The sequence below is a fragment of the Periplaneta americana genome, chromosome 8 (assembly GCF_040183065.1).
Source record: "Periplaneta americana isolate PAMFEO1 chromosome 8, P.americana_PAMFEO1_priV1, whole genome shotgun sequence".
Lineage (NCBI taxonomy): Eukaryota > Metazoa > Arthropoda > Insecta > Blattodea > Blattidae > Periplaneta > Periplaneta americana.
Window position 1 is genome coordinate 89,335,909 of NC_091124.1, and position 23,792 is coordinate 89,359,700.

The 23,792-nt window shown below is 36.2% G+C and overlaps 1 protein-coding gene across 2 annotated transcripts in view; it reads right to left on the minus strand.

Annotated features, from left to right (window-relative positions):
* dally (division abnormally delayed protein) overlaps positions 1–23,792 on the minus strand; it is an 831,014-nt gene that overhangs the window by 212,737 nt on the left and 594,485 nt on the right. The window lies entirely within an intron of this gene.

Consider the following 23,792-nt stretch of genomic DNA (forward strand, 5'->3'; position numbering starts at 1 on the left):
ATAGCGAAAATATGACTGAGCATGACTATGTGTATTTGGAAAGCGATTTTAACTGACGAATTTTGTTTATACTCAGTATCAACCACTTAATTTATCCAGGAGTGAAGGAAATAAAAAAATAATTTAAATAAAAGATCAATGGATGTTTATTTGAAATCAAAAATACATAGCGTCGACCTTTATTTGTCATGTCTTGTATTACACGAGTGTAGTATCGGAGGAAAATGATTTTTTGAGATAGCATTTAATAGTGAAAAACGATAATGTATATTTTCTTTCCAAGATCCAAGCGTCCATTCATTGGAATAGCACGCCGAAATGATCAATTACATAATTGGAGCTACACCAACGAGATTATAACTGAAAAAGGACGAAATTCTGGAGGGGGAAGCGGAAGTACTCCGCGAAAATATGCAGACAACACCGCCTTTGTTCATAACAAATGCGATATGAACTCGACAGGATTTGAAATCTGATCTCCATCGTGGAAAGCCTATATTCTAGCAGTGTTGTCTTATAAAGCCTTAGTTTTTATGAACCCACGCATGCTACGTGCGAGATGCGAGGCCCGCCTCGCATCCCGCACGTCGCATGCGTCGGTTCAGAAAAACTAAGGCTTAAGGTCAGCTTTGTGATCAAGTCCTATACTACATACATCTGTCTATACATTTAATATCTGGGCGTAGGGTAAAACCTCGAAAAAAATATGAAAATTTGCTATAGATTTGAGGTTTATAACTCTTATAATTGGTCGGTTATTTAACGACAATGTATCAGCTACTAGGTTACTTAGCGTCGAAGGAGTTGATGATACTGAGATGATATTTGGTCAAATGAGACCCACAATTTGCTATGGAATTACCTGATATTCACCTTACACATGGGAAAAACCTCGGAAAAACCCAACCAGGTAATCATCCCAAGCGGGAATCGAACCCGCACCTGAGGGCAGCTCCGTATCAGCAGCCAACCGTACTACCTGAACAACGCTAGTGACCTATTAGAACTGGTGAATTTGGAAACATTAAGATAGGTAAGTAACAGATATACCACCAGCATGAACAATTAATCTCGGAATAACTATTCACAAATTGGATGTCTCTCTAATAATTGTAAACTAGTTTCAGAGGTAATGATTACGGTTCCATAACTAATTGACTATTCAACATTTTCCATTGGAGACCATGGGAGCTTTAATTTCAAACGTAAATTGAAATCTTTATGACCCAATTAACTAATGTATTTTGAAAGCTCAATTTTACTCTCACTGCAATTACAGTAAATTATCATCATAGCCAATACCGGCAAGTTTGTTGTCAAAGCCTGTGCTGAAGGCGATCCAAATATTTATCCTTTAAGAAGTTTAAGACAAAGAAATCCCATTGTTTACAAAACATGATATTCTATTGGTAGCGTATCCAGTTACAAATCCAGCAGGCCGGACTTTATTTCCGAAAGAAAAGTGCGGATCTAGCTCTTTCCATAGGGAAGTGAATTTACTAACCACGTGACTAGTCTGCCTCCTTGGTCTTGAGGTAGCGTGCTGGACTCCTGACCAAGGTGAGCCGGGTTCGAATCCCAGTCGTGATGTCAGCGGTATTTAATTCGGACCTCTTCACGGGGACAGGTTGTCTGTCCACTGTCCCAGTTTGTGTGGTGTCTCGCAGTGGCTCCCGGGTACCCTGATACAGTAAACGGGGGAGTCCTGCAGTGTGTGTCTGTGTGTGTGTGTGTGTGTTCTTTAGAGTTGTGGGTCTAGGCAGTATAAGCCTCAGGCTGCGGTGCCGAAATTAGTAAAAAAAAAAAACCACGTGACTAATGAGTCCCGGTAAATATGAATATCTTGTGGCGGTTCAAAATTCTGTCAAGAATGAGGATGAACGGAACAAAAACGTAACTCTTGAAGATGATATTATTATTATTATTATTATTATTATTATTATTATTATTATTATTATTATTATTATTATAAGCTATAAATAAAGCACGATGGAAACGCTCTACTATTAGTCTATGTAATGAAACTAGAATAGAAATAATGAAACTAAAATAGGAACACAATTAAAATTTTACAAAAATTAAGGCTGTGCATTTGACTTGGTTGTGGTGAAATGGCGCCCCCTCTAATCAAGAAATAAAAAGGATTATACTCAATACTTCTTCCACAATATGGTGATTACGTGAAAGTGAAGGAAACATTTCTTAAGATGAGAAAAAGATTTCCTAAACTAAACTCCCCATAAAATTCGAATAGCAACAGAGATATAATAGAAAATTAAGGAAGTATTGGCTGGTTATGAAGTTGAAAAACGTAGGTTAAGTGCCTGACCCCTGATAAATTATTATTATTATTATTATTATTATTATTATTATTATTATTATACAATAATAATTATTTCACAAGAACTATAGTATGAAAATGTCATCAAGAGAAACTAAAATAGAGCAACTGTCTTCGTGCATACTATCTTGTTTGAATACAAATAACATATCACAGCGAAACCACAGAACAAGTTTCAAAGTTTCAGTAATTTAGAATATAATACTTCTTACAATGAGAATAAATATAAATAAAACAAATTGAAATCAATTATTCATACAATATTAAGAAACGATCCCAATGCGAACATGGCTCTTAGTTGTTCAACTGTTTTCAGACAGTAAAAAGTGGCGCTTCAAGTGGAATTGATTGTGTCGTCCTGGCAGTAGATTCTGAACGCGACAGTTTTATTGTGAACCTCGTAATTTTTGCGAGGAATGTGATTGTTTTTTGTTTTGCCAAAGAATAGCTGAAAGTAAGAATAGATCCTTTGTATAGCTGTGAGGTTTGAAAATTTCAAATTTTGTCTCCATAAACTTTCCGTTACTCAGTTGTAAAGAGACATTTAGTCAAGAATCGTCACTACTGTTTTTGTATTAGAAGAAATTTGACAAGATCCGAATGTCTTACAATTTAAATTTAGGAGGATCAAGAACATGACGTTATCAATAAAACTGTTGCAATTAGTCGCACATATATCACCATTATTATTATTATTATTATTATTATTATTATTATTATTATTATCATCATCATCATCATCATAATCTCATCAGTTATTGAGTACTTTTGCATTTTTGTTTTGATTCTTGTGAGGGACTTGAAACAAAATTATAACTTCGCAAGTAACGGCACAAGTAAATCGCACAGGAAAAACACTAGACGGGGAACGCATGAAGGTTCTCTGGTTGACTGGGAATTCGCAGAGCAGTTAATGGCGGGCTGCGAAGAAGAAGAAGAAGATGATGATAATAATAATAATAATAATAATAATAATAATAATAATAATAATAATAATAATAATAATAATAATACCGTAAAATTAGTTTTACAAGTTGTTCCATGAAATTCTAAACATAATATTATTCTGTATTAAATAAAGACTTTTTTCTTTTCTTTTTAAATTGATACAGAAATTCATATTACTCTGTCCTACGACCTGCTCCAGTGTTTCTCAGCTTTTGGATGTACCTTCCTTTCCAACATAACTTCAGTGCGGTCCCCTGGCCTTAGGTGTAGAATGTAGAACATAGTAGTGTGAAATTTGGTTTATTTTAAAAGCCATACAACGATCTAAATGGATTAGGATTACGTCATTAGGATATTGTTAATCAATGTAGGTCTTAGAATAACTTATAATATAACTTATTTCAAATTGTTAATCATGCAAAATCAAACAATATTATATTGAAATTACAACTTATAATTATCATTGTTGTTGTTGTTATTATTATTATTATTATTATTATTATTATTATTATTATTATTATTATTATTATTTTGTTCTGGCCTCCTCATTAAGAGAGGAGAAAGGTGCAAATAACATTGACTATTATTCTATGTAAAAAAAATCTTAGATTTTTGCAAAAAAAAAAATCATTGCCCTTTCATTTATGTATTGGCCAATTTTATCAACATAACTGTCCTCAAAATTCATACTTTAGTTACATTTCACAATTATAAACAGGTTCATTTTAAAGTCATTTTTCCACACTTTTATTTTTGCTACATTTACTTACATTCAAATAGGTTCACAATAAATATCATGAAATTTTAGCTGCACGTTCTGAAAAGTATGGTTAACAAAACTACAAAGCCACTTTGGATAAATTAAATGTTAAAAAAATTGTAAATAAAATATATTATCTGGACAATAAATAAATTAATTTTTAAAACTGACTCTCAGGTCACTTATGCATTAAACATTTATATTATGGCTCTTCTGTTAAATTATAAGCAGGTAAAAGATGCTGTAGAGTTTTTTCAGGCCTTTAACTTATATTTTGTGAGAGTAGATACGTTTTGAAAATGTCAAAAATTAAAAATAAATGTAATAACTCAAAAAGTATTAAACTGATACTAATAGCGCTTGGAGACATTAATACTAATAACAAGACGCTGCTGTATAGAAAAAACTAAGTCTTTACATCAGGGTTCAAACGACAATCACATTTGTCACATTTTGCTATTAAACTTCTAAAAATTCAACAAACTTTCAATGTAAATGTGCAAAAATGCGACAACCATTTTGGACTTCAGAAACGAAGATGGTAATGGAGAAAACGAAATCAGGAATATGTTTGAACTAATCTGAAATTAAAAGAAATGCTAATAGCATGGGCAATATTCAATAGATGTTCAGGAATGGATTTTAAAGAGTTGGTGCAATTCATGTAAGTTAAGTGAACAATGTCTTCTAATTGATTTATATAATTCCATCGCGTATTGTGAATTGTGAGCGAGAATTTAGTTCCTTGAATCTTGTAAAAACTGGAATAAAATTAGAAACCGTCTTTCAGTAAAAAGAGTTAGCACTCTGCTAACAATAAATCTTGAAGGACCTACCCGTGAAGAATTTCAATGTTTAGAGTGCCCATAAAATAATGTATTTTAATGTGATGTAAATTCAGCAGTAATTGATTCTAAACATACCTACATGTAATGATTTACTTACATAAGTATATCTAGAATGTAGTAAGATTGATGTAAAGTAATAAAAATCCAAGAAACATATTATATAACTTTTTCTTTCTGTATACTTTATTAAGTTTATCATTTTGTAGAACTATTTATAATATTGCACAAGCTTTTCGCAATTTGCACAAATATAATTTTCCATTTGTGCATTTTTGCGACAATGATTTATTTTCTAGCTTAGGCCTGAAACTCTGATGCACATTAAAAATGGTAGAAAATAGAAATTTCACCTATTTCATCCCTTAATTGTCTTTGGCATCCAAAACTGTCTTCGGATAGTTGACTAATCAACAAGCCCACTAGAGGCTGCACTACTGCCCTTGGGTCTTAGGATTCCTCTTCCGTAAGAAAGAAAAATATAATTAGTAGACTTGTACAACTAAATACGAATATAACAGAGATAGATATGAGGACTAGGTGTCCATTTGTTTCGTATAGCCAGATACGGCGAACCCAACGAAATATGTTATTCACTGATTCGTCAAGTCTTGAGAATTAAGATCGTGGTGGCCGAACTAAATCTGAAACTTTGAAGAAAATATATATTAAGAGATAGGCTAATAATTCAATATCACTTTTCACAAATTTTTACTTTTCTGTCAGAAATCAAATTTGAATCCGGTGAATTTGTAGCCAGAAATATAGAGGTCCATAGAAAACATCTGTCATTATAAACGGGAATATCACCTCAGTCGGTAGTCGTGTGTATATGGAAATGGAGCATGACAGAGAGAAACCAAAAAATATTATAGTGTATACCTCACAAACACTCAATGTGCACCCCACATGTCAGACAGCAGACATCAGGGCTACATTCCCACTCACGCCACACGCGCTCCAAACTATCTACTGGAATGGACTCAGTGGCACCGGAAATATGTCACAGTTATTCCAGATTATGAGGCGGTTGAAAAATTTCATGTAATCCCATAAGAAGAAGTCATAGAGATTCAAGTCGGGAGACATCGGTGGCCACTTGCAGAAGACGTCTTGGTCTCCAGCGCGCCCACTCTACCGTCCTGCCAGTTGTTTCTTAAGATGGTTACGAACATTTGCAATAACGCAAAAATAAGAAGAACTGGCAAACCTGAAAGAACGAAATCCATATTTTCTATTCGCTTCTGCTGCCATCTATTGTTTTGCCGGAAATTAAACTATAAAATATTAAAAGCAGGAATTCTTTGAGTCGTCCTTTTCTATAACACCAATACAATGGTCGTAATGTTGTCTACACCGTTACGAAATTATACCGTTTGTAATCACGAAGGGTTTCTGTAGACATACTGTACTATTTCTTGGGTCGTAGCGGAAGGGAGAAAGAAATTTAATGCTATAATTTTCTCAACTCTACTTCACGAAACCACGAAAAGATGAAGTACATTTTTTTCGAAATGTAGTACATTCAATTTACTTTAATCTAGTTTGTCTGCAGATTCTGGACTTCAGCACGTGTTCTGTTCCTACGAATCTCAATACAGATGCTCATGATGGAACATAGTTACCGCGTCCTCCTAGAAAACAACGAAATGACAATTTTTCTTTTGCAAGTTTCTAACCTTCCGTGAGCTCTAAATGATTCTTCCAATTCTGCTGCCTATACAAGAGGTCTGAAGCTTATCTCTAACGACGTAATTTCTCTTATGATGGTATCTAGTAAAGCCCTAATAGTAATTGTCTCAGGAAAAGTATTTGTGAAGCTTCAGGCCGTTGAGAATTTCTGTTTAAAATAAGAATTGCACTCTGAGCGCTGCTTCCAATGTTCTTCCGTGCAACCGCATATTTTTATCAGCTCCCATTTAGAACATTGTCTTTTAATAACCCTATTCACCTAATAGTTTTGTAATATGATATTTAAATCACGTTTGAAATATGAAAAAAAACAGTTTCCCAAATATGTCATATTTTAAATGTACCGAAGTTTAGTTCCATACAGTACTGATCTTCACTAGTTTTACATTTTTCATACAGACCTACCAATATTTTAGATTTTGATGATAGATCAAATGAGGGAAAGCTGGAGAGTGTTAGTCAAATGATAGAGGGAAACGGGAGAACCCAGAGAAAAATCCTCTGCAACGTCTGCTTTGTTCATAAAAAATTTCTATCACGACCTGACCGAGACTGAACCCGGGACGCCTGGATAGAAGGCCAGCGCAATAGCGCTTGAACCGCAGACGCGGCTTAAAAAGCAGGTAAGTAGGTATATCACAACAATTTGGTCAATTGTATTACATAAGAGATGGTTGACACATTAAAACGACAGATTACAGAACGGATGGTAATTAAAGATGCCAAAATTTCTGCGATAGCTGAGTGATCAGACTTTCGGCCAGTCACAAAGGGGTCCGGATTCGAGTTTCAGTAGAGGCAGGGTTTTTCATAATGAAAAATTCGTAGTAATAGGTCTACTTGTGGAGGACAATGTCGCAGTTCGATTTTTTTTCCGGCTTCTCCCATTTTCCCACGTTAGGCACCAACATTATTCTGGCCGATCATTATCCCATCCATAGGATTGGCTGAACATAGGCTGGCGACACACGAAGGGGCTGCTTAAAGCCTTGGTTTTTCTGAACCGACGCATGCGACGTGCGAGATGCGAGGCCCGCCTTGCACAAATCCGGACTACGCGAGAGATAATGAGTGGTTTCTGTAATTGCGAGATACGAGGTCTGCGCACCTCGCAACCATAGAAACCACTCACTATCTCTCGTATAGTCCGGATTTGTGCGAGGCGGGCCTCGCATCTCGCACGTCGCATGCGTCGGTTCAGAAAAACCAAGGCTTAAGGGGAAGATGGTGTTGCCGGCTCGGAATCTGAACACTCAGTGAACCTTATTGTTAGTATAGTCAGCTGGTATGGGTAGTTGGAGGATAAGTGCAAAAAGTACTAGGTTGCAGTGACCATATGCGACGTGGCTCAAGTTATAGCGCATTGATCTTCCATCCAGCGGACCGGGTTCGATCCCAGGCCACATCATGATGGAATTTGTGGTGGACAAAACAGACGTTGCAGAGAGTTTACTCCCGTTTCCGTCTATCATTTCACCAACACTTCTCACCTCCCACCATTTCATCTATCATTTTCAATAGTAAAAACAGGCTGGGGTGAAGTCTTGGGGGTAGTACGGTTTTCTGATGCTGACATACGAAGAACTTGGGGCTCTGTGCCCTTGGGGCTTATCAGGCTACTCGTGTGCGGGTAGGACCAGGCTATACCAGGGGCTGAGGCAAATGGTCCACTTGTCAGAGTCGAATTCATGAATGTCAACCAGGTCATCTGTCGGACTTGGACAATCACCCACGCTGGTCAAAGTTTGTCTAACTATACGGACCCGTTCCGGGGCCAGCCCTAGTAAAGTCAATCCGTAGTGACCATACAACACATGCATGCACTTCAAACACAAAGTTATTCCTATTAGTTACAGGCTACGAAGGACCACGGGCATGGCATTAGTAGCAGTAAAGATGTCATTTCTATATGATTGTCGCTTTTAACCCCAAGAAAATACTCTGGTATTCATTTATGTCAGAGGCTGAGTGAACCGCAGAGTTATAGCCTAGATTATATATACCCAGATTGCTCATCCCTATGTTAAAATCGGTAGCACTTTGAAGGGAACAACTGCCAGGATCGCCACCCGTCCGCCGTAAACGAATACGAGATGGCAGTACAGTCGCTAATGCAATTCAAATGGGAGTTATGACGTGACTCCTTATGTAACAATTAGATGGCAGCATAGTAAACCTAACAAAAGTTGTTACCGTCAAAGGCTATAAGGCCGAGCAATCTGGGTAGGCCTATATATGATCTAGGGTTATAGTATAACAAGAAGAATTAGACCATTGGAAAGGGATCCGAAATTCTCGTCACCGGAATCCCAGCCGTTATGTCACCTCGTCATTGCTTTTTAGTTAACCGGTTTTCTGGTCACCATGACTTTTTTGTCACCAGCGTTCTTCGTCATTTCGTCCTTTTTGTCACTACTCCCTTATTCACCTGTTTGGTAGAAACGAAAGGTGAATCATCGTACACACAATGAAAATTTAATTTAGTACAGTGTATACCTACAGTATTTTGTGATTTATGTTTCAAAATTTTCAGCTAGATTGTGTCCGATGGCTCTTAGGTAAGCCAGCACATCTTCTTTATAATCCGGGTATCGTTGAATAATACGATAAATCCTTTTATCCAAATCCTTGTACTTCTTTTTTTTTACGCGGAGGGGAATGTCCTCCTTCTAGTCACTAAATGCCTTGATGTATCCTTTCTGTTTCACTCCTCAGTAACTGCAGGACAGAATATAAGGAAGGATGAGGCTTTTACAAGAGAGTTTTCAGGTGCCTATCCCATGACTCGCATGTGCTAATGGTTCCAGGGAGATTCTCCTCTAGTCCTTATTATAAAAGTTCCATACAACCGGTGAAACATTGGCCGCTGATTGCCTCCACCACGTCTACGAAAATGTAATCTGTGACCACAAGTCCGGTGGCCAGCCCGGTGTCGAAAATTTAATTGGTGACGAAATAGTGCAATCGCGAAAGTTCCGGTGACGAGAATTCCTAAACCCCAATGGAGAAAATCTATAATCCCATCAGTAATCAAACCCACTACCTTCTGGCTTGCAGCGAAATGCTTTTACAGCACACCCCACACACATACAGAAAGGCATGAAAAAGAACTCTGTTACTTATGTTTGCAAGATGATAGCCAAATGTATCAAGACAATTCGCAAACTTTGCTAGAAGTGTGTTTGTAGAACTGAAGATGACAGTACGATTTAAATTAGAAATAATACATTCAATTAAAAAATATGTTACAGTTAATAAGTTTGATAACTAGAGCCGGATGTTTGGAAAATTCCTTTTTTTTTTTTACTAGGTGCAAATAAATCATTATATTCGTAGATATAAATGTGATTTCGGGTAAATCAAAGTGATAGGGTCAATTTTTATTTTGCTTTTTTCTTACTAATTCAATGATAAATGCCTTTTTTGTCATTTTAAAACAATGTTTCTTGTTTATTTGCAATTTTCTAATTAATCATAATGTAATGTAGGCCTATATGAAATGTAAATATGTGAAACAATGACTCACTTTATTAACAATAGTAAATAAAAGTAATTGAGGGGCTGGGTGAAAGAAGGGCATTTTAGAGGATGCGCCATTTTTGAGTAAAACGCTTTATTGTGTTCTCTGATCTGTTATGCATATGGTCATCAAGTTGTAGTTCAATACTATGATCATAGAGATCAGGAGTACCCGAAATGTAAAGACGTGCATAGATCACATTTATTACGGTTTGAATTTTCAACATCAATTTTCTCAAAACTTGCATTTGAGAGAAGTGCCTTTCTTGCACCCAATCCCTCAATTTATTTCGGTGCTTAATCTGCTAATAATCGTGCTAAAATAATATCTAATCTTCATCAACTTGGTGAGGTTGCCAAAGTCAAAGAATGTTAAACAGAAAAATTTAAGGTGTGACATTAAAAATGTCTTACAAAAAATTTGTTTACAATAAACTGAAATTTACAGAAGCTAATGTTATAGAATTATGAAAATTTGCAGTAAAATAAAAAAATACAGATAAAAATGAAACAGAATGAGAAAATTCAACTGTAATTTGAATTGTCGCCGTAAAATCTGCAGAGAAACCTTCAGAGCTATCACAGAAATTTCCTTAATTATTGTTGTTGGGACTCTAAATTTATGACAGAATGACACGAATTGTTTTGTTATTAGTGTAATAAGAATAATGATCGACAATCCACAGTTACAGATTGTCATGTCTTCACGATACTAACAATCAGCTTTATAATTTTAAATATTAACCCTGTTCCCATACAAGCTGTCACGTAGTATTTTCAATTGTTTGCTTTCATATTTTAAAATCTGTTACAATTTTGTGCTACACGTGTTTGTTATTGTAGGAGAAAGAAATTTGAGTCAGGAACAGTCAGTTATTGTCGGGTGACAGAAGGTATAAGAAAGGTTAGCTAGAATGCCTAAATTCAGTAAACCATTAAAAAGTAGGCTAAACTTCATGCTAACGTTAGTGAATTTGGTACCAATATGTTTTCAACCAATGGAACAGTTTTGTTACGTAAGGTTTGTGATAAGACAGTTAATCACGAAGAAAAAGTATTTTATAAGTCAACATGTATCAACTAGGAAGTAAAAATGTGATTTATGTTGATATAATTGAAATTTATTGCTAAACTATATTATGCCTCTTTAAAATTTATAATCCTTTATCAAAATTCATTGCGCCTTTTTACGTTTTTATTGTCTTTTTTCCCCTGCCTATTTTAACTGTTATCAATGCCTAAACATCCGGACGCTATTGATCACTAATTAAATATCAATTAATTAGTACAAAAGTAATTAACCGAAAAATAGCACAATGTAAATAATTACAAAATTAGAAAACTAAATCGGTCCTCGTTTACTAGAAAATCACAACAGAATTAAAGTCAACGTTTCACATACTTAACTTGATAGGATTCCGGTCCATGACCGAGACTAACAGTAAATTAATCTTCCAGCAATACCGCATGATTACGATTTTAATTAAAAAGAAAATGCAATCGTGCTCGTGCGGCATTCATTTTTTTTTCTCGAAACAGTCCACAGAGGTCTCTGTGTATACAGTAGTTTTTAATTTAGTCTTGTGTAAGTGCGGACGGTGGTTTGGAAACTTGGATGTAATATTACAGTACGGCGCGGGCGGGCAAGAAGCGAAGGTATGCAAGTAATGCCGTCAGCTGAGAGACAGGCGGTAAAGTGCATGCACACTTTAATTAATTAAATTATGAAACGCTTACAGTTTCCCGAATTTTGACATTGGTTTAAAAGCGCAGGGGACAACAATGAAGTATCATTACAAGACTGGAACAAACTTTACGAGATTGTCATGTGCCTATGAATGTTTTCTGATAAATTTAATATACTTCAATAAAATTTAAAGAAATTTGGTATGCATTAATCAATTAACAACGCCTACCAGCATGTCTCAGCTCGAGATCTAAACATCTGATCAGGTACTGAGATTGTAGTGTCTTCCGATTCTAATAACCAACGTCTGTGAAATTTCACGTGAGCGTTATGACATATCAGACAAATATAGGGTTAAGGTTGGTAATACTGTGATAGAGTAATATTGTGATAGTTCTATTTGAGAATTTATTACAATTTTACTGAGCGAGAGTAGGACCGGTTTTGTGCAGAAACTTGTCCACGAACATTCCCTTAATACGTTGACGCAAAAACCGATCTTCCTCTCGCTCAGTAAAATTGTAATAAATTCTCAAAAAGAGCTATCACAATATTATTCATATCACGATATTACCAACCTTTACCCCACATGTACAGTACAAGGAATCAATATTGTTTACTTAGTCGTCAGAACATTATAAATGTTTTTTTTAAGTCAGTTACATCACTAATGTTATCTGTTCTGAATTAGTCGACTTATCTTTGGTATCGAAGTTTCTTACGAAATTTATTGCAGTCATTCTCGTGCTCTTTGCAAATTGGATTCAAATAACAGAATTTTATTAAAATATGAAGGCCTGTTAACTCGTGATTCTAGAGCAGTAGTGTCAGAGTTGTAAGCTTCAATACCGGTTGTGGAGCTAGATCGGAGCTTAAACTTGCTTATGTCTGTGGAAACACCGGAGCACGCAACCAGTCTAGTCCCTGTCTGACATCGCTGTTATAGAGAAGTTGAAAGGAAAAATTTGGTAAAAAAGCAAGGAATGTGTGTGTGTGTGTGTCCAATGCCTATCGACTTCACTTGCGTGATTCGGGTTCCGTATTTTGTGGATAGATGGCAGGACTTATAATTATCAACATTCTCAACTTCTGCTTTTCTTACGCCCGTACATAATTTTGATGTCTTGTACGAGTAGCCTACAGTGCAGTGGTGCTGTATGTGGGATACATATACATTACAACAGCATAATGACGATTACAATAAAAATTAATGGTGAATGTGCAGAGTACACCGAAAGAAATATATTCTAAAACACTGACTGTCACCTTGGACTAAACATTGGGGGCCGTATTCATAGACATTCTTAGCGCGGGCTTCCGGTGGATGATCAGCGAACTAACGTTTTTCGTATTCATAAACCAGTGTTAGCGATATGATATGAATCCTGTACAAGTAAACAGTCGACAGTCAGGGCTAGTTTAGCACGCTCGTAGCGCGGGCTAGCGAAATGTCTGTGAATAGCACCCTGGATGTCTACCTTAGACTAAACAATAACTATCCACTTTAGACTAAACATTGACCGTCCACCTTGGACTACACACTGACTGTCCTTCTTGGACTAAACACTGACCGTCCACCTTAGACTGAACACTGACTGTCTACCTTGGACTCGTCGGAATATGAACCAAGGTTTTCGTGGTGGGAAGTCAAAGATCTGGCCGTTTGGTTAATACATGCCAAAACGGAATACAATTAATGTCATTATTTTAATACTCAAAGTTGGAAAACTAGGAAACTAGTCTATAAACCTATCAGTGTACTGTGTAAAGGTTCTAATGAAAGGAAACAAGAAGTGTGTTTGTCACCTCCGTGACGAAATTAACGAAAAATATGCAAATTAATTATCAACAGTACGAAACAACAGAGAACTCGACGCAGTGTTCACACTTGTTCAAAGAATCGCAATGCACAGATTCCAGGCAAGCCGCGTGTTCTCTGTTTAAAATGTGTGGCTTAAATTAGATTTGCGCAAAGCCGAAAATTTAATGACCGGAAGCAAGAGAAAAGCATCCCGGAGGCGCTGGCACTGCATTGATTCTGCACCAATAAGCTGAAGCGGAGGCGTGGGGATGCAGCTAAATTAATTTCTAACCCCCACACTAGTTCTGATCACTTTACTTGCTCCAAGGTGGTTTCCATTATGGTCAAAATATAAGAATGTGTAATAGATAAGATTATGAATGATGCAATTTCTAGTTTCGTTATACATATATCTAATCTGAAGTAATAGGCTATATGCATAAGTAGGTAGAATGACCTGAAGGCGCATGGAGGGCATGGATCGTAAAGCTCCATATTTTCATGACTTCGGCACTAGACTACTGGAATGCAGTGGTGCAGTCGGCACCATCCGACCACCTTTTTTCTCTCCGGAAAAAAAAAACCGTATTCAATTTCACTGGAGGCTGTGTGCACTGAGGAGTCATTTTGGAAAAATCTTGTAACTCCTGGGATTGAATACGAGACGCACGAGACGGCAGAGAGATAGTGAGTGGTTTCTATACAGTAGCTGCTAGGTGCGAGATACGCAGCCATAGAAACCACTCACTATCTCTCATGTTGTAGTCCGGATTTGTGCGAGGCGGGCCTCGCAACTCGCATGCGTCGGTAAAAAAAACTAAGGCTTAAGTCTGCAGACGCGTCTGCGCTCGGTGTGGGTGCGATTCCCGTTTGGGCTGATTATCTGGTTGATTTTTTCCGCAACCGTAAGACAAACGTCAGGTAATCATTGAAGAATTCTCGGCCTCATCCCGCCAAATAATATTTCGCTATCACCAATTCCAAAATCGTGTTTCTACACCGTTGTTATATAACAAACTAAAAAAGTAAAAATAAACTGCGATTTCCTACAAGCAATTTAGGTTGCATCAAGCTCTCAGTTCTACTTCCAACAAACTGCCATATGTTACCTGTCCCCGTTTACCTGGACTCATCCAAATTAATCCCTTCAGTTGACATAACTCTTCACTCAAATACAATAATCTCAGCGTCTACACAGCTAATTGCCTCTAACATAACACTCTATGGCTTGTCGCTAACGAGCTGGTTTCATACAAAGGGCCCTACGTCATGAGTGCCAAATCCATTGGTTTATGTCTGAAAACAATTTTCAGCAACATACCCACATTTCACATATATTTATACTGATTTCCAGGCATTCGTCCGGTGTAATAAAGAAAACGAATAATGAACTGGCTTCAACCAAACTTGAATTTAGCGATATATTATATATAAATAAAAGATGCTTTCATGTTATATAAAAATTCGAGCATTACAGAGCGAGTTATTTCATGTGGAAAGACTAAATTACATAAATAAAAACGTTAACTATCAGGTTTCATAAAAATTTTCTCAGTGTAAAACGAGTTATTTCATGCGGGAAGACAGTCTGATGTGGAGACCGGAGGAAGGAAAAAGGAAAGATGAACGGCTAGTGGATTGACAATGGATGGCTGCATGGCCAAGAAAGGAAAGGTAAGATAAGGTAAGGTAAAGTTAGCTTACGTTTAACATCATCATCATCATCATCATCCTCCTCCTTCTCCTCCTCCTCTTGCTGTCTTATGCATTTATATGCTTTATTTTATTGAGGTGGAGGGAAGAAACTACGCTCTTTGTTTTATTGATATTTTTATCCAGTTCTGCTATATTATAAGCTTAAATTCCCTTCACTATTGCAGATGTCATTTATGGATCATTTATGCATTTATATGCTTTATTTTATTGACGTGGAGGGAAGAAACTATGCTCTTTATTTTATTGATTTTTTATCCAGTTCTCCTATATTATAAGCTTAAATTCCCTTCACTATTGCCGATGTCATTTATGGATCAAGTTCTTAACCGTAACTAAGTGTTTGTTGCGTATCGAAGATCCATTTCAACTTAGGGTCGTTTTTGGAGATCTCGACACTTGGAAGAAAAGTAGCAATTGCGAGCACTGTTTCTAGAGAAAAAAAAATTACAACAACATGAGATCGTGTGTTGACTATGTTTGTAATCTCTGTTTAAGTGAATCTCGTTGCTCAAACTTGTGTTTTACGTTCACTAAAGGCAATAAACACAATATATGTGCGCTACACTTTCCTTTTCGGTCATGAAATATAAGATATCATCTTTAGTTTATTATATTTTAGCTGGATATGCGTTATATTAGAAAATGCACAAATTATTGTAGGCCTATATACATTTTACAGGTTAATAAAGGCGCCAAAGTGATTACTCTAAAAATTATCTTTGTTTCGGGTTTGCTGTCGACTTTTGAATGAAAGTGTAAGTCGGAGAGATTTTGACACTGTGTTTTGGTGGAGATCTCGACGCGTGTCGATTTCGCTTGTGGTCTTTTTTAGATGACCTGGGAGGCTGTCTTTATCAATTTCTTTTTTATGATTGATCTTAGGAGAGTTCACAATTCTTCCTACAGACGTTTAGTGCCAATTTGTCCGCCTATCTGCTTTCTCTCTGTGTATCTGCCTGTATGTATGAAACTATTTATTTTCCATTGAACCATGTTAATTAAACTTGATATATTAATTTTCAGTAATATCGGACAAATAGAAAAGCACAAATCTCGATATAAACATGGGATATCAATTACCTCGGCATATTCTTCGCCTTGATTCTAAAAGCAATATGGATTAACAATTAATGACGTAAGTGAACTGACATCCTAACGCACTGCAGGATAACATGTTTGAGACGACCTGGTTCCAGCCGAAAATTGATGTGAAATTAGCATTGAAGATGACATTACCACTTCCTTAAAAGCACAGACACCATCTGCACAAAAACATTTAAGCTTGGCTAATTCCTGACCTACTGATACTTCCTTTGAAGAAGTCGCCAGTTCCGCTGCTAACATTTCCATCTAGTGGAAAAAGAATAAGAAAACTGCAAGACTCATACGTAATAACGTCTGAAAACTATAGGAAACAGCTGAAGGAGACTAAGCAGCAAAAAGAAGGAAGCTATCTAATGCTCGGCGTGTAGGAAGAGGGAGCTAGATCATCCAAAAAGTTGGACAATAAAAAAAAACTATTGTGTCGCGTGTAGTGAGCATTACTACGATGACAATACTAGAGAACTCTGTGTTCACTGTCTTGGAGAATGCCAAAAAGACGTGTCGGAAAATGGCACCGATGAAAAATATACATGTGACCAACGCGAGTAAGAGTAAGTTATTATAAAATATTCAGATATGTTTCAGGAACAAAATCTGTGTTGTAAACGTTGGGTTTTAAAGTGTTTCCTGTGTTTGTAATAGCCTATTATGTCGAAATCTCCCCCATTATAGGAGAAGTCGACGCTTCGGCAACAATTTGTATTTTTTTTTTAAATATAGTGATATAAAATGATGACATTGACACCAGGTATGTGAAATGTACGGAAAACATGTCCGGGAAAACATTAGAATAAAATTTGTATAAATTAGTCCCAAAATTAACATTTTTTCCTTAGTGTATCGATATGTCCCTAAACGACCCTACAGCCGAATTACTCAGAAGCAGTGATTTGGAGATTCTGATATTTTTATACAACACTTTGCGAAGAATATGAGCAGTTTCAATAATAAAATTATTTACATTTCACATTTTGTCCTCTCTCTTTGTAGTTTGAACAAGTTTAGGCCTACATGGCAACTTTCGCGTCATACAATATAACCAAGAGATTTAATTACAAAACCTTATTTTTTACACCTCCACATTATGCTTATATAAAGTTCAAATTTAATACATAGGCTTATCAGTTGTTTTCTAGCCTCACTTGACTAGATATAGCAATATCAGTTTGAATTATATATTCACATTAAGGATTTTATTATTATTATTATTATTATTATTATTATTGTTGTTGTTGTTATTGTTACCATCATCACTATCACTAGTACTATTTGTACTAGTGCTACTCATATAGTTCGTTCAACTTCCTCGAGTGCATTTAGGCTGTCAAAGGAGCCACGGAATTGCACACGAGAAAACTGTACAAATTATACTACTATTATTACTCGCCCCCAGTGGTCTAGGAGTAAAGGCGCAAGGGTTGCGGGTTCAAACCTACCATGTGTCGATGGACCTTTCTGGACGAAAAAATCCGGAAAGTAAGTCCTCCGGGAGGAACTTTAAACCGTGTGTCTCGTGTCAGAGTTTTCCGGCACGTTAAAGACCTCCAAGTCTAAATTACAACCTCTGAACCAAATTTCTCCTCTCTCGCGTCCTAGTATTACCTTAGTTGCATACTAGGTGACGTTTGAAGTGATGAGCTTACTACCTGTCTCTTTGCCTCCTGTCGGAAAATAAGAGTAACCACTACCACCACCACCACCACCACCACCACCTTACGTTATTGCACTTGCTCTCACGCTTACAGAACGGTATTTTGCGTATGAATTACAGACTACTGTAATAATTAAGTCAGTTACTTTATTATTTAATATTGCTGTATCAATTAGCTCTACTACTCAACCAGGCAATTAGCCCAACTAGAAATCGAATGCACTTTACACACTATCGAATTATCTCTAGCTTGTCATCATAATACAATGAAATATTCTGATTTGCCACGTCGGCAAGTAGAAGAAATAAAATTTCATTTTCGGGCCGATATTATTATTGACAGGCCGGAAAATTCGAGTTTAGCGAGCGCAATTTCCGCGCCCATCATATTGCAGCGTTCTCGTGCACGATAAAGTGCGTACACGATAAGGCGGCTTCTTTTTTCGATTATCTGTTCTTTAACCTCAACTTTCATCCATCACAACGTCTCTACATTATACATTTGCACAGAGTCAGCAATGCTCTTCGTTATTTGTTGATTGCCGCGCAATTGTCCGCAATGATTCACCGACAACAGTGCAATGTCTGCATGATGTCAGATTGCAATAGATAAAATATAATTACATAGTGTAATGTGTTTCAATATCTGAGTTTCTTCTCTATTCCATTTTTGCGATTTTTCGTATTCTCAATCTTGGTTTAAGCGTCAGGTATATAAAAAAATAATAAATAATGCGTTTTATGCCCCAAAAGCTGAAATATGCATTAACCCCTTAACTATATATATATATATATATATATATATATATATATATGCACTATAAAATCTTGACCTTTGTTTACAATTAACTTAAAATGCAGTGCTAGCATAAGATTTGCAACTAAGGAATAGAATATTCAAATATGCTAAAATTCGCCCCCAACTTATAACTTTGTCCATTGGTGAGCCTTAAAATGTAATCTAATGATGTATTTAATTACAATGCATTTCTTAATTGCCAATGTTGTTTTGAAACGTTGGCGATAGAGATGTGTTATTATTACTGTTATTACAAATTTCGTGGATCACAGACATTCGGTAGAGTTTTAAGTAAGGAAATCTTTAAGTATAATTTTTTCGCTGTAAGAAAAATCCTAATGTAAACAATGGCACGTGAATGAAATGAGGCTTCATTGGCCGCAGCTTGGCGCCATAGATTCTCAGTATGTGATACCGCCCACTGTTGTACATTCTGTTTCATGTTAAACATTTCCCGTTACTCGTCAAGTAGACCTAACCTCACTACTATGAATTATTTTATTTAGTAAACTTTTACTTTATAATTACTGTAATTAAATTCATTGATTCTAGTTCACGTTAACACTTTGTTAAAAACATAAGAGTGTTTAGTCACACGTTAAAAAGTGTAAAAATTTTTAACGTGTGACTAAACAATTTTATGTTTGTAATTAAATTATTTTAAACTTACGTGTCAGGTCAATCGCTGCCGGACAAAGGAGTTATACCTTCCAGGATTCAGAAGCCATACTACAGTACCACGTGCTTACGTGAACAACTACGAGCTCAAGTGACGCCAGCTTGTTACAGGAACAGACTGCCTCGGTATTACTCTTGGTATTCATCCGCGTTCATAGTAAATAACAAAATATAAAAATAGCTTTTCTTTTACATAGCGTTTTACATATAAGTGAAGTTATATGTTTCACCGTATTTAACAAGTAGAATTCAATTTTTTTATTTTCAAATAATACAAGATTATGGTTTCCAAATACGGAACTATATTTTCCTGCATTGTCTGAGTGTTTCGACTGGCAGCCAATCATGGATATGACAGCAATGTACTTGTGTTTACATTAGGATTTTTCTTACAGCAAAAACAGTAGCTATACATGGAGAAAACACGTCTGTTCCACAGATATCTCACAATATCCACTCTGAACCGAAGCATGGTCTTCTTAGTGAAATCTTTATGCTTAACTACGGTTGGATCTTCAAGAGATGGTGTGCTTTTCGCATACTTGCAAACGCTTTTTGAACTTAATACAGTATACGTAGAAGGAAGACGTATCTGGATAACGGAACAGAGCCTCGAAGAAAGGACAAATTGGATGAAGCGCAGCGCTCAGTCGTTTTGCGGTTCTTGTTTCCAGCAGCTTCTGTTATATACTGTGACCTACTGACGCCTTGGCTTCCTATTTCACCATTAAATATTAGCCCGAGGTATAAACAACATTTCATTCAAGCCTGCCCCGCCATATTTCCGAAACAACAACCAAGATCGGAACAGCCGAGATTTCTGCCGACTTCCTACATAAAGCAGGTGTGGAGAGAAAATTAAATCTTCCAAATGAAATAAAAGGGAAGGGCGAGGATTCTTTCCCGTTCTTACTCGATGAAGACGATAGATAATGTCGTAAGGAAGAGACAAAGAAGCAGCTGACATCAGAGCAGAATCCAACGGCGGCGTCTCCACTTCACACCGTTACATTTCAAGTGCACGCCTGGCAAGTATTACCGAAGGGACTAGTGTTTGATTTACGGCAGAGTTGTGAGAACAGAAGTGAAAAAGAAGCTTTGGATCAGGTTTTCCCCAAGTATTTCGGTGTCTCCTGCGTTTTTATCTGCCCGTCCTATTACAATGATGTCTCATTAGGGAAGTCATGCAACCAGAATGAAAAATCAATTCACATCACAACTCCGTTCATTTTGAATAGATAAAAGACCAAGAGATCGAAAGAACTCTAGTAACTTTAGGAATTTAATGGATGAAGAAATCACACATACTTTTCTTACTAGTCCTGTATGTTTTATGACTTAGGCAACTATTTATCTAAATAGATAACAGGGCTAGAATTTCAAATAACTCTAATAATAATCTAACGTATAAAAAAATCTGACCCGAAAATGATACACTTTCATTATAAGCTTTACGCCTTTCCCAACTATTTAGTTTCGTAATCATATTGCAAATGATATTGCTGTTTACATACTTGTATAAATTTTCAACTAACACTTAAAATAGTATATGAAGCTATTTACTAAACAGGAAAATAAAAAGCTGAACTTTCGTGCACAAAAGGAGTTCTTTATAATCCCAACTGGTTTTGTTAATGAATTTCACGGTTATGTGTGCAATACTAATATTCAAACACACCGAGATCGACTAACATAAATAACATAACAACTGAAGTTCAAGAAAGAGACCCTTTACCCTACCTGTGTACAAGAGGGCTATAATAATAGCCCTCTTTCTGTGTACTTACCTAGTAGAAGAGGTAAAAGCTAGACTAAAACAACAATGAAAAATAATAATGCGGTACCTATTCATTCATCCTTACATTGTGTTCTGCACATGTTGCCTACTGCGGTACATGCCACTTAATTTCTCTTACAAAATAATCTATATTTCGATAGAACTACATTGTACTGTTTCATTTCTCAGTTTTTTCTTTCACTGGAAACCCAGAATTCACCAATTTTTTTCCTATTTTCTGCCTTCCTCTTAGTGTACGCATATGATCCATGAATCTTCATGTTGTCTAATGCGGTACATGGTACTTAAGTTCTCTTACAAAATGATTTATATTTCGATATAACTATACTGTATTGCTTCATTTCTCAGTTTTTTTCTACGCCATAAATATGAATCAAGAAAATAAAACATATAATTATTTGAAGTGGATCTCCATTGAGTGACTTTGATTATTATTTTCGAATAAACTGACACATAAATATTGAATATGAACAAAATCCGTCCAACAGTTTCCAAGAAATCACTATACAGAAACACATTTTTGTAGCATCACAAAACTTGTAGGCCTACGTAGGTAAATACGTAGATACTGTATGTATGTATGTATGTATGTATGTATGTATGTATGTATGTATGTATGTATGCATGCATGTATGTATGTTCGCATTGGTGTTAGCAGACAGTAAACGTTGGATGTCCCTACAAACTGAAACTGTTCCGCAAAGAAGCGTAAAAACAGATAATTTCCGCGTTAGGAGAAGAAGAAGAAGAAGAAGAAGAAGAAGAAGAAGAAGAAGAAGAAGTAGCCCATTGGAGGGATGTTAAGGTTTCCACCTAACGCAGAGATGGGCATTCGTATGCATATTTTGTACTTCTTTCACCGAGGGAAAACAGTCGTCGCACTGTTTTGGAGATTGTCTAACCTGTAGGCGCTCTTGAGTTTCTTGTTTCGCTGAAGTCGGTGATGGACAAACGTCGATTGCAACGCTTAAAAAGCGAACTAACCCGTAATAAATCATTCTTGTACATAAACAGAGCTTATGTGAGTTAGTTAACAGTATGGCTAGCATAAGTGATATTAAACGACGCTCATGGTCTCAATTGAATCCTCTGTGGGAAAGAGATTATTTTCAGAGGTAGACATACAGTAGTGTCCAGTTTGTGAAAAAGTTATTACCACTATTGGTGTGAAGAATATTTCGCGTTTTAGTTCCATCTACTCTTGTTCCTGAACGCGTAAGGCCAGGTTTTAAAATTGATTTATATATCCTTTCCTTATATATTTGTTCATCGCATTAAGTCAACCACACTTCTTTACGTTCTTACCTTACTACACTATTCGCGAGATTGTTCACTTAAGTTTTTAGTGGTTCTTACTTAACATTTCGACTACAAGGTACAACACATTACCTGTTGTACAAGTATTATGTCCTCAAAAGTTATAATTTACTGCCTACGTGTTTATTGCTTATCGTTAGTGTTTTTGCTTTATTTACAGACTTTCCCACACCGTACTTTTGACAGCTAAGGTGGAAGTAATGAAGTAGTTTCTCTAAATTGTTTTCACTATCTGCTATCAACACCACATTACTTGCATAGCGTGCGGTGTTCCCTGCCGCATTATTCATTTTAAGTGGACAGGTCCTAACAAACATTACGCTTTTATCCATTACTAAATTAAAAGGAATTGGATTAAGAAAATCCCCTTTTCGTTCATCTTTAATTTTAGATATATTTTCTGTCCATTATTAACAAATTTTAATTGTTAAAATTATTCGAAATTATTTATATATATCTTATATTAATCAAATAATATCACTTTCAAGTGTCCTTTTCCAAAACAGACTATTTTAAATTGCATTCCCTTATATAAATGTAAATATTCGTAATGTTTAAATTTTAATAAGAGGTAAAAGGCTGAGGTAGAGACGAGAATCGACACTAGAGATTCTAATAGAGTTGGACAGGGCATGTGGTTCGGGAATACTTACAATAGATGGCCTTGCAGACTGGCGGCTTCGTCACTCATAATAACGACTGCAAAAACTGCAATACCGATCGTCCTCCTTCAATACTCGTTTCATTATACACGTTAAGATATGTATCGTGATATCAAATGACCATACACTGCATCTAACAGTTTCGATAGAAGTTCTTGTAGATTGGAACACTGCGTTTGCAGGAAGAAGTAATTGGCAGTTGTTTTTAGATCAGAACGCTGGTGTACTGTAATAGGAAGTGTACTGACAGTAGCTTGTAGATAAAAGCGCTGAGAGTGCAATAAGAGGAAGTATATTGACAGTTACTTGTAGATCGGAAGACGAAAGCAAAGTACGGGGAAGTACAACAATAACAAAGATTTTTTATCGACTGTAACTTTGGCCTGTCTTTGCAACCATAATCCTGAACAGCTGTTGAAGGTAATTTCAGTACACAGACCACCAATTACTCTAGCTGCAATATATGGCAATGGT